Genomic DNA, 11,052 nt, shown 5'->3' on the forward strand with positions numbered 1-11,052 from the left:
ACGTGTGCTGTCACAGGAACAGCTAAGACACCATCATGCAGATTTATATGGTGGTAATTTTGCTGTCCTTGAGACAGAAGATCAATGATTTGAATCAGTGAGGGCTCAACAACCCTATATTCTACACGTGTGGTCGATCTGTGTTTGAAGAATGCCTGCTTCGACTTTATCTGGATTAACAAAGTCCTCATGAGATATTGGGAATGATGATTTGCTGATAAAAGTGGGCTACTGGAAGAAAATATATAAAATAGCCAACATCAAATACTTTGCAGTGAAACATTAACATCACCATAATTACACTACTGTGAGGATTTCAGTCACTGTTATTTTCACCTTATTATTTTTGTAGCTAAAAGCCTATATAGTTTATAAAACATTGTAATAACCTGAGCTCGCTTTTAGTTGCATCAAACTCCTTTGTAGGAGGCTGAACAACTGGAATAAAGAAGGCTGTTTTTATGCGTTGATTGCTTTTAGAAAACAGCAGCCCTCAGGTATTACAGAAGTTCCCTCCAACGTGATTAGCTGTCTGTTTCAAATTAACACAAGCCAATAACGAAAACCAGAGTAAAAGTCCCAAACTTCTTCACAGATGTTTCTTTCTTTTACTTTGACAGCATTTGTCAAGCCATTCATTGGCATTTAATAAACAGGCAGTGTGAAGAGGCATGTGCGGCTGCATAGAATTTCTGTGTGTTTTGGGGTTCAGGGGGGGTGAAAGGAGGGGCCACTCAAATCCCAGTGGCTCCGGGGAGCTGTCAGAACTGATAGTGCTCTATCACTTGTGAACGGAGGTGCAAAATTGGGCAGAGCTGAGCACTGTGCGAGGCAGAGGATGATGGTCCCTCTGTCCACTGGAGCCTGACTGACTGAGATGGAGTGACGTGAAAAGTGTTCAACCAGCTACCTCACAACTGGATGAGAACGAGCCCCAAGCAACTCAAAATGCAACACAAGGAATTCAAAGTACAGTAACTGCCAACAGAGCTGACAGAAACCTATGAATTTCTAATGTGTTTTATTCATTAATGCAAATAACTGAGTGCAGATAATACTGTTTTTAACAGAGTGTGAACTTTGCTACTCCACAGGGCCGAACATCAAGGCCACGTTTAATAGTTTTTTCAGGATTATATTAATCTGATCTCTTGCAAAGAATTAGATAAAAAGATTATTATTACTTCCACGTTTCCTGCTAACTGTAGTTGGAGCTTAAAGAAGTTTGTGGTTAAAACTACAGCTTGCATTTTTAGCATTTTTAGCATTTTATAACTTGAAATGTATTTCTATCGCCTGCTGCCACAGATGAAAGAGTGATGATGTTTTTGCCCGTGCGTGCGTGTGTTTGTCTGCAGCCTTAGCAAAATAACTCATGAACCACTGATCAGATTTCACTGAAATACTCAAAAAGGAAGCAATAGATGTACATCTAGTATTGATTAACTTTTCATGTCAACCCTATCCAAGATGGCCGCCACAGCTAAGCAACTTTAGCTAACACAAAACACATAAACGGCTATACTTCAGCTAATTTTAAAAATACTGAGCTAAAATACGATGTGGTAGTAGCAGAGAGTAATTTCAAACACATACTCCAAGCATTTATTCATAGTTTCAGATCTGTTTTTAAAACTTTGTCATTTACTGTTGGAGTCAACTGTGTCTGTCTGTTAGCAAAATATCTCATGAGTCACTGGACAGGTATTAGTCATTGATCATCGTCTGCGCATCTACAACTCAAACATTTTAAGTCGACCCTTAAGTGCTGACCCATCTCCTGAGATCTCATAATATTGCATGAGTTTGTGCATAACTTCATTTTTGAGGTTTGACCAAAACTGTAATAACTCTCCACTCCTTTTCAGCATAAGATGATCTGAGTTTAAAACGTTGGCATGAAAGGCAGCAGGCATAATGCATTTCTTCAAGAACTGATAGAGCTTTAATTTTTGTACATTACTTGATGAGTTAGTTGGCAAATTTAATTGCAAAAGATACACATTACCAAAATTGCCATTTAGTCAACATGGCTCATAAAAAGAAGATCTGAAATTCATGGAGACCTGTCACAGACATTAAAAGAACTCCTCAGAGCTTGTTTATGTAGACTTGAGTTTGATAATGTCACTAATTAATTTTCCATTCAAAATTAATTATGATGTTCCACAGAGCTTTGTGCTTGTTCCCATACTCTTCAGCTTATGCCTACTTCCGTTAGGCAACAATAATAATCATCCCAATTTAAGTGTCACTTCTTATTTAGATGATAACTAGCTACATGCATCTATGAAGCAGACTGAATGAATCAGTTAAGCTTCAAGAATAATTTAAGGACTTAAAGGCTTATATTGTGTTTTAGTTTCAGAATTTCTCAAAAACAACATCTTACAGTGTAATTAAATTTAATGATATTATCAGCTCCCTATTTGACTGAGACAAATTCAAATTTAGGCTAAAATGTAGTTTTAATTTAGTTTCCTTTTGATGAAGCTTGTTGATTGTGTTGGCTAAGTTAGTTCTGAATCATGTCTTTGTTAAACTGTGGTGAGGTCAGGTTATACTGGAGAAACTGCTGTGATGACCTAGTTGCCTCTTTGACTGAGCTCATGAGCAGAATTCATGCAAACGCCGCTCTTGGTCTTGTTTCTCTTATTGAATATAATACACAGACGTCTGTTTCTCTTCTCCGCTGGAGTTCATGCCGTCTTGTGCAGGTGTAGCTCATATGTTCCTGTTGGCAGTTGGAAGTCATCTTTGTGGTGTGTTCATGTGCTACTTTTGTGCCAAAACAGGCAACGTAAAAGAAGACAGAAGGGGAAACTTTTTTTTTTTTTTTTTGCTGACGCTTCTTGCTGCAACTTTAGGATTACGATGACGAAGAGTCTAATTTAAAATACTATAAGAAATACCTCTTTTTCTCTGTTCTAATCTATTTCTTATAGAGGAAAAAGGATGAATGGATGTAAGCATCATCTGTTTATTTTTGTGTGTGTGTGTCCAGCTTTTTGTTTGGGGTCAAGATACCAAAAAGAGGAATCAACTCTGTGGAAACGTATTTGCCCTGTGATTAATGTAGTCAGTTTTGCTCAATATTGACGCCCTATGCTTGAAACCCAGGTATAAGTGAGTGAAGGAGAATTAACATTTTATAAGAGCATGGCTCTTTGTGAGCTTTGTGATTTAAAACACTGAACCAGTTTTATCCTATATGAAGGCCTTTGTTCTTTTCCCCCCACTATGATCTTATTTAAGAGGTTTTACCTGAGCCCTTAGCTGTCACCGACACCAGCGCTGACATGACATTGAACTGTAAGGAGTAAGAGCGGATACATGTGAAGCTCTCAAATAACAAAAGAAATAGCTGTGTTCTTGGCAGCCCTGCCTTAACCAGCTGCTTTTAGAAGGAAAACTGTGTAAATACTCAGCGTGAGAGTGCTTTTCTGCGAGCTCGTCTCATGAGGATATACAGCCATTTAAAGCAGTATCAGTTAAACTGTTAATATGTCATGGTTGGGATTTTATGTGCGGCAAACGTAATCGCAAGAGAAATTTTGTACTGATGTTAATCATTCAATTTTTTTGAACAATAAAAGAATATTGGTGTCTTTTCTTATGTTCTGCTGGGAGCTGCAGGGACCACAAAGGTGCTGACAACAACATGAAAGGTGTTAAAAACGATTTTCATTTTCTCACAGGGTAGTGACAGCTAGATGCAAGAACTTTTTGCTTCAAAGCCTTCAGCTCACTGAAACGTAGTTAGGGTGCAGCCATTTCAAGCAGTTTAGGTCTCTGATTTTATTTTATTTTGTAAGTTTTTGTGAGGAGGAGAAGGAGCTGAATGAAGATTTACAAAGCCCAGGTGTGACAGGGGTCACGCAGCGCACAATAAAATGCTTTTATGCTTCTGTTTAACTTTGTTTTTTAATCTCTGATTGTCTGTGATTTTATGTTTTATGTAAACAAGGTGTCGCAATTTGTCATTTCCAGCACAGATTCTACTTGTCACATATTCATGCAGTGACAGTTATATGATTTTGCTTTTTTTGTTTTTTTTTCAATAAAAAATGGGCTCATAAATACCAGTGATAATCACTGTCAAAAGTGCGCCATGTAACCACAAGTCAGCCTGCGCGCCTGCAGTTTCCTGTGTGATAGTGTTTCGTGAAGATATCTGAGTGGTCACATGCAGGAAACCAAGATGCTTTCCAGGGTTGAACCAAAACGCCGCTGAAAAAAAAACAGCCTGCGAAGCCAAAAAAACAAGCGAGTGCCTTTCAGCTTCATTTATACCACAACCTGACTGAGAAAGAGTCAAACAAAATGGTTCAGGAACACCTTGTCCTGTTTAAACATAAACAAGCTACAAGCTTCCTGTCACGTTTTTACTGCATCTTCAACACAAACAGTGATAGTTTGAGCTTGACAGAGGTAAATTATACGTCGTCATGCTTGCAAGGAATAGAAAAAAAAAGTGTGTTGTTTGGCATATAAATTAAAAATAAACTTTTGAAGGTTGCCACACAGGGAAAGAATTGCAGCAGCAACCACAAATTTGTTCTTGTAGAAGTGAAATTGCGAACATTCTCATGAGAGGCAAAGGGATGTTGTAAAGATACCAAAGTTCCTGGTCTGTGTCTATGTGGCTAACCCCCCCCACCCCCACCCTGCCCACCCATTCATCTTTGTTCTCACTCCCCCTTTCTCTTCAACAACATGTGGTTTTCAGTACGAATCCTCTGAGGAGAAGTCCGTTTACTGATTGCTGACACTTAAATTGTTGCAAAAGCTGCTTTTCTTGTGAAGCACTTGCAACAGAAGGAGTTGAAAAATACTTACAACATCCCTGTAACAACCAGGTTGGATCAACTGAAGATGACCTGCTGCCAGCATGGCTTTAAAGCAGTTTTAATCAAGCTGTTTAGTTGTCAAATGTACAGAATAGTCTAGATTTTTTTTTTTTTAATCACCCGCTACTTAGAGGCGAAGGTGAACAATAATAATTTGATGTGTCTGTTACCAAAACATCTCACGAACCACTGGACAGATTTGAATAAAACTTTCTGAAAAGTAATCATTGGATGTGCATCTACAACTGATTAACTTTTGGAGTCAATTCAATTCAAGATGGCTGCCGCAGCTAATCGGCATTGGCCAGCACAAAAATGACTATAGCTCAATCAGTTATACAGATATTAAACTAAAATTTTATGTGGCAGTAGCTGAGAGTCGTTCACAACTCATACTTTGAGAGTGACATCTCACAATGTTGCATAAAGTTATTTTCAAGGTTTAACCAAAGCAAATACAACTTTTTTGTTTCTTTGTTCTTTGTCAAAATGACCCTAGTGTAAGACTCTGGCGGGTGATATGCATTCCTTTAAGGTATGCTTTGCCTTTTATTAGATTTCTTTGCTTTCAGCTTCAGGCCTTCTTTTGTCTCAGTTCTTTCTGTCATGTTGATTTTTGTCTCATCTCTGTCAGATGTTTAACAGCTCCTGCTCGGCGATGGTGTCACCGTTGCAACATTACTCGCTCTTATCAAGCTTCTTCTTCTTTCGCGCTCTTCTGTTTGATAGTTCACGTCTTTCTGCTCACTCCACTCTCTCCTCCCTTCCCTGCCACCTCCATCTGCCCGCCCGATCTCATCCTCCATCCACCCCTGTGTCCTCTAACCACTTGACACCTTTTCAGATTCATCCCCATCAGTTGGCAGACAGCGCGCATTTCACCTGCGGGGCACAATGCAGCGATCCTCATGAATCAATGGCAGATAAATCAATGCTATCTCTTTTTTCCATGCCTCTGTTGCCATTGATTTTTTTCTTTCCTCCCTCTCTTTTCCCTCTGTTGCTTTACTGTTTGTGGAGTCTTGAACTTTGCTCAATTAAACTGAGTTCACTTTCAGGAACAAATTGTAACGGCGTAAGGCTTTCAAGCTCCGAGACAGACACTAATGTTAGTGCTGGATGGTGCGTGCAAGAGCTTTATTTATGAGATGTTCCATTCAGAGAGATACGGCAGCGATTTTTTTTTTGCTTAGGCAGAACCTGGATTTACTGGAACTGTGAACCCTCTTCCCAATGAGGCATGCAAAATGCTCGCCTTAATTGTGGAGTCTTTCATTTTGAGCCAGAGCTAATGTCTAAAACACAGACAAAGCAAATATCCTTTGATCATATTTAGTAAGAAAGAAGGAGGTGCGATTAGTATGTAAATAACCCGTTCTGTTGGTATTTAGTGAAACACTAATAGGTTTCTTGGCAGGGAAATATCCAAACATGATTTCACATCCAATCTTCGGGCTCTGAAGCCTGTCAGCGGGAATGATTTCTGGGAAATGCACAGACTCAGACATATTATTTTGAAGACTACATTTAATATAGCCCACGGAAAATTATCCACTGTGATATTTCACTAGTCTCTCCCCCCCATAAATAATTCATTGTTTTCATGTGCCCTCATGCTGCCTTGGGGATTGGAACAGCTGAGTGTTTTCACAGCGTATTTGAGTCCAATCTTCTGCGGATTGGGCGTACTCTAATCAAACCACAGTAAACATGCCTCGAATGTTTGTTGAGTCATCTGCTTATCGGCTAATCAAATGGCTTATTTGCCTGCGCGCCTGCCTCGGCTGTGCACAAGACAGCTCTGGTTTGGTATTTTTCAATTATTTGTTTATCTGTTTGATCGACTATAGGCAGCCACGCAGTGCAGCCGATATGACTGAGCCCCTCCGATTTCGACACTCTATAGATCCACCGTAGCAGTAAAAGAGGAGAGCAATTGGAGCTAATACATTTAAAGAGACCGAGCGAGTCAGGCCTCCTCCTGTTTTGGAAAATTTCCTTTTCTGGGAGCATATGTTCATTGCTTCTGTCATTTCTCATGTTGGTGCAAGACCTCATGAAAGACCCTATGTGCGCTTACAGCATGTGGCTGCTTTTCTGCGAGAGAACTAGCATGAAAGTGCAAGTCATAGAGAAAATTTCAAAGGCAAAAGCCAGGACAGCGACACGGAGCTGCCAGGGATTGGTGAGCAATCAGATAGGGCAGAATTGATGACCTGGCTCAGGATGGATTTCTTGGAGCGGGCTGCCAGACCGAGGTAATACTTTCAGGCTCTTATCAGCACTGGCATAAGCTGAGTGCTGCATCACCCACTTCCCAGCGTCAGCTTATTATGAGAGTCCATGATGTGTGATTGCTTGTACTACTTTTGTGTGTCCCTCGGACTGTGTGCACTGGGCACAAGAGGAAGAACAACAACACTGGGGGGGCCTTAGACCGAGTGAACTGCTCACTTCCTCGTTGTTGGATTTTGCAAAGGTAATATGATTTTCTGCAAAGTTTCTGTAACTTATAGAAGCTGGAAACGTCGGTGATGCAATTCTGCAACTTTAAGCAGACAACCAGTCATGTTGTCTGAAATATATTCTGGTAATTTTAACTCTTAATAAGAAGTCCATGGAGGATGTGTGTGCATGTTCTAACGTGCTTTTTCTAATGCTTTGTTAGTGGTTTAAGGGCCTAATATGGTGGACAACACACAGCAAGCAGATTGTATCTCATAATTTAATAAATAAATGCAAAACTTAAACAGAAAATATGGCACAAGTCACTAAACTCAAGGGCAGAGCAGAGAGGACGGAAAACGGACACACAAATGAGAAACTGAGTACAATTTCTACAGAAAGAGTTGATTACTGAGTGAGAGCAGCTGAGAAGATTACTGAAGAATTACAGGTGTGTGAGACAAGACACACAGGGAGCTGAGGACAAACAACGTGGTCAAAAAAACCCATTAAACTGCAAGAAACAAAAAAATTCAAACAGGAAAGTGAACCACATTCACAAAACACCATGAGAAAACCTCAAACGGGACTTGTTTATTATGAAGTGCTTGTTCTGAAGGTAACTGTTAAACTCAGTTATTAGCATTCACAAGTCACGAGTTAATTAACAATAAATTCATTTCACCTAAAACGTCTCACTGCAAAGTCATGAAGGCCGTCAAAACAAATTCATAAACTAATAAACAAAATCCACACAATATTTTTCTCACATCATTGGTTCATGTGTCCTTGAACTAAAAATGTGTCCTTTGTAAAAAAATAAATAAATTTGTGAACAGCTGCCAACTGCCACGTGCTTTTGTTTCCTGACAGAAACAGCCGAAGTGACTGAAAACAGGACAGCAACGGCGACGTCCATGCAGGAGCTGTTTGGGATCGAGATGTCTGACAATTTGGACGTACTGGTACGAATCTCTAATCAAATTTGTTGAGTAAAGTATGTACAGATAGAAAGATAGCTTAGTTTTAAATGGTAAACTTACCAGTATACAAGAGGTTTTCCTGAAGCCCTGCTTGATCCTTAATATTTATTCTTGTCTGTGTGTTTTCTTCTGCGTTTAGCAGCTCATTCACTCCTGTAGTCCCACCTAAATGTCTTTTCTGAGAAACATTTGTTCATATTCTTTTACCTACACAGACTACAGCCAGCCTAATCATGGGCAGTCACAGGACTCAAGCTTCCAGTAGGATTTGGAGGATTGTTTACATTGAGTGCATACCTGTATTTCACAACTGCATATCAATATATCAGGAAAAACTACTGAAGTAAACTCTTTGAAACTGCACCGTTTGACATAGTTCAGGGTAACCTTTTTCACATTTTGTTTTATAGTTTGCAGTGAGTTGCTTTTAAAGTCATCCAGCTCTCATAAGGACGCTTTATTTCTCCCTGCAAAGCAGCAACAAAGCAGCACAGCTACACTTTTAAGTTTCTTTCTGAAAGTATTAGGGTTTAATCCTGCGTGTCCCATCAGAGGAAGAGCCCTTTAACCCTCGGCCAGGCTGCGGAATAAAGAGCTAATGTGATGTTAAAAGAGTGGTTAAAGATCTCAATCTGCATCCTGTCTCACCAATTTATCTCAAACTCCCCCCCTCGTTTCTTTTTCTTCTTCTTCGTCTTCCGCGAATAAACAACGTGGTTTCAGACGCTGAGACGCCGAGCATCTCTATGGTAACAGTCCTCAATTAGCGATGATTGGCCAACCCGTGGGAATGTTTCTATTCCCTGAGTGCAGTGATTGGTCGGTGGGCGGTCTGAGCAGCCTGACAGTCTGCAGCGTTCCGGGTTATTGTCAGTCTCGGCTGCTCGGCTGAAGGGCAGGACCGCGTCCCGGAGCTGCCTCCAGCAGCGAGCTCTTTATCCTCCACACGGAACACTTTGCGTTTTTTTAAATTTTTATGTTTTTTGTATTGGTTCGCAGACCAACGAGAGCCTCTGCGAGCTGCGCTGTCAGCCTCATCGGGGAAATGAGAGCGCGGATCGGGAGGAGAGCCGTCTGAGAGCGAGGCTGCCGACACCGAGGAGGAGAAAGTGACGGACGGAGCGGAGAGCCTGATCTCCGGGATTTTACAGGATTTTTACAGGCAGCTGCTTTCTTTGGCCCTGCCTTGATCTTTTTTCAGGGTATATTAACACAATAATGCCTAAATAACATTCTTAACATTTTATTTCTCTCTTTTAAAAAGAAAAAAAAAACCCACATTAAATCGTAATCAGCAGACGGACCCCGTGCGTAATAACAAGGGATTTTGGAATACAGCGCTGCCACCGTTCAAGCACTCAGTCTTTCGTTGTGAGAGCTGGGAAAGAAAAAAGTGTTTCTTTTTTTATTTTTTTATTCAAAAGGTATCCTTCAAGTGAGAGGGAAAGCAACACGGACCCCTCACTTTGTTTCGGAAGCTGAAGGCAGAGAAGCCAAGGCGCTCCCGGCGCTCCCGGCGCCCAATCCTTCCGAGGACGTTGGTGAACCCGCCGAGCTGCGCTCCTGCCCTCCGACAAGAAATTGGCCGCCGAGCCGAGAAAAAAGAAAAAAGCAAAGCTTATTAACTTTGCATGCTTGAGGCGAGAGTGTGGAATCTATTTTTTTTTTCTTTTCTTTGCAGGGTTTCTTGTATTTTTTTTTACATCCCATCAGAGGACGAGGATAAACTTCATCCACATTTTAAAATCGACGGAGCAGCAGCTGGATTTCGGAGGAGCGGAATGAATCTGTTTTAATTTGCCCTCCCCCTGGAAGAACGAGGCAGATTGCTCAGTGAAAGCAACAATCTGCATGGAGTTCTAGTTTGCACTAAGGAACAATTTATGGTAAATCAATCTTTTACTTCCAGTAAGTCCAGCAGATTCCGGCTGTTTTTGGATTGGCTGATTGCAGTTTGTGTCCTCTCTGGGATGGTTTATAAACAAAATAATGAACGTTTTGTGGTTGTGCTGCTCTCATAAGGATTCCTCAGGTTTAAAGTCTTTGTTTTTCATGCCTGACCCACAATAAACGCAGTGTTGTAAAAAGAGAGAAAGAGAGGGAGAGAAAAGGAAAAAAAATGGACTTGTTAGAGAGCAGCGCTGCCGAGCGGCTTCAGCAGCTGCTTTGATGTGTAATATTGGGCTTTACAAGTGACGGTAGCAATTAGGAGTGTCGTGGAGGGCCGTGCACTGCAGGCATCTCAGACAGGGGTGTGTGTGGCCCTGGAAGGGACTGCGGCTCAGAGCAAAAGGTGCGAATTTCTCCTCTGCTCGCCCCCGTGCGTCACTGACTGCGCGCGGAGGGGCGGAGGGCGACCGTGTGGTGTCTGCTGCAATTAGTGATGCTATATAATCTTTTATTATTTTTTTTTATTTTTTTATGGTGCGCCCATATAGTGTGGCAGGCTTTTTATCGAGGAACTCGTAAAATCGCCGGAGACTTCAGCGCTGTAAAACTTTTCATTTGGATGACGCTGCGTGGAGAGTGTCTGTCTCGCCGTCCCGTAGAATTCCTACAGACGCGTCCTCTGCAGCCCAGAGAGGACAGATCGCCGTGAATACGTCGGAAATTCATGCTCCCCCCCCCCGCATATGACTGGGAGCTAATAAAACCCTGAACTTTGGAGCCTCGTGGGCTTGCTGAGGCTGCTTTGCAATATTTAGCCTCATTGCTCACGCAGACTGGAGCGCCACATTGTGCTGACTGTGCCGAGTTGGGGGGGGGGGGGGGGG

At 41.4% G+C, this 11,052-nt stretch overlaps 1 protein-coding gene across 1 annotated transcript in view; it reads left to right on the top strand.

Annotated features, from left to right (window-relative positions):
* Positions 1 to 9,167: 9,167 nt before the first annotated feature.
* Positions 9,168 to 11,052, top strand: part of fam222a (family with sequence similarity 222 member A) — a 52,857-nt gene continuing 50,972 nt past the window's right edge. The window contains exon 1 of the mRNA XM_037977173.1: positions 9,168 to 10,164. The gene's annotated coding sequence lies outside the window, so the exon portion shown is untranslated. The remainder of the gene's footprint in view (positions 10,165 to 11,052) is intronic.

Source organism: Kryptolebias marmoratus, linkage group LG1 (assembly GCF_001649575.2).
Source record: "Kryptolebias marmoratus isolate JLee-2015 linkage group LG1, ASM164957v2, whole genome shotgun sequence".
In the NCBI taxonomy this organism is placed as follows: domain Eukaryota; kingdom Metazoa; phylum Chordata; class Actinopteri; order Cyprinodontiformes; family Rivulidae; genus Kryptolebias; species Kryptolebias marmoratus.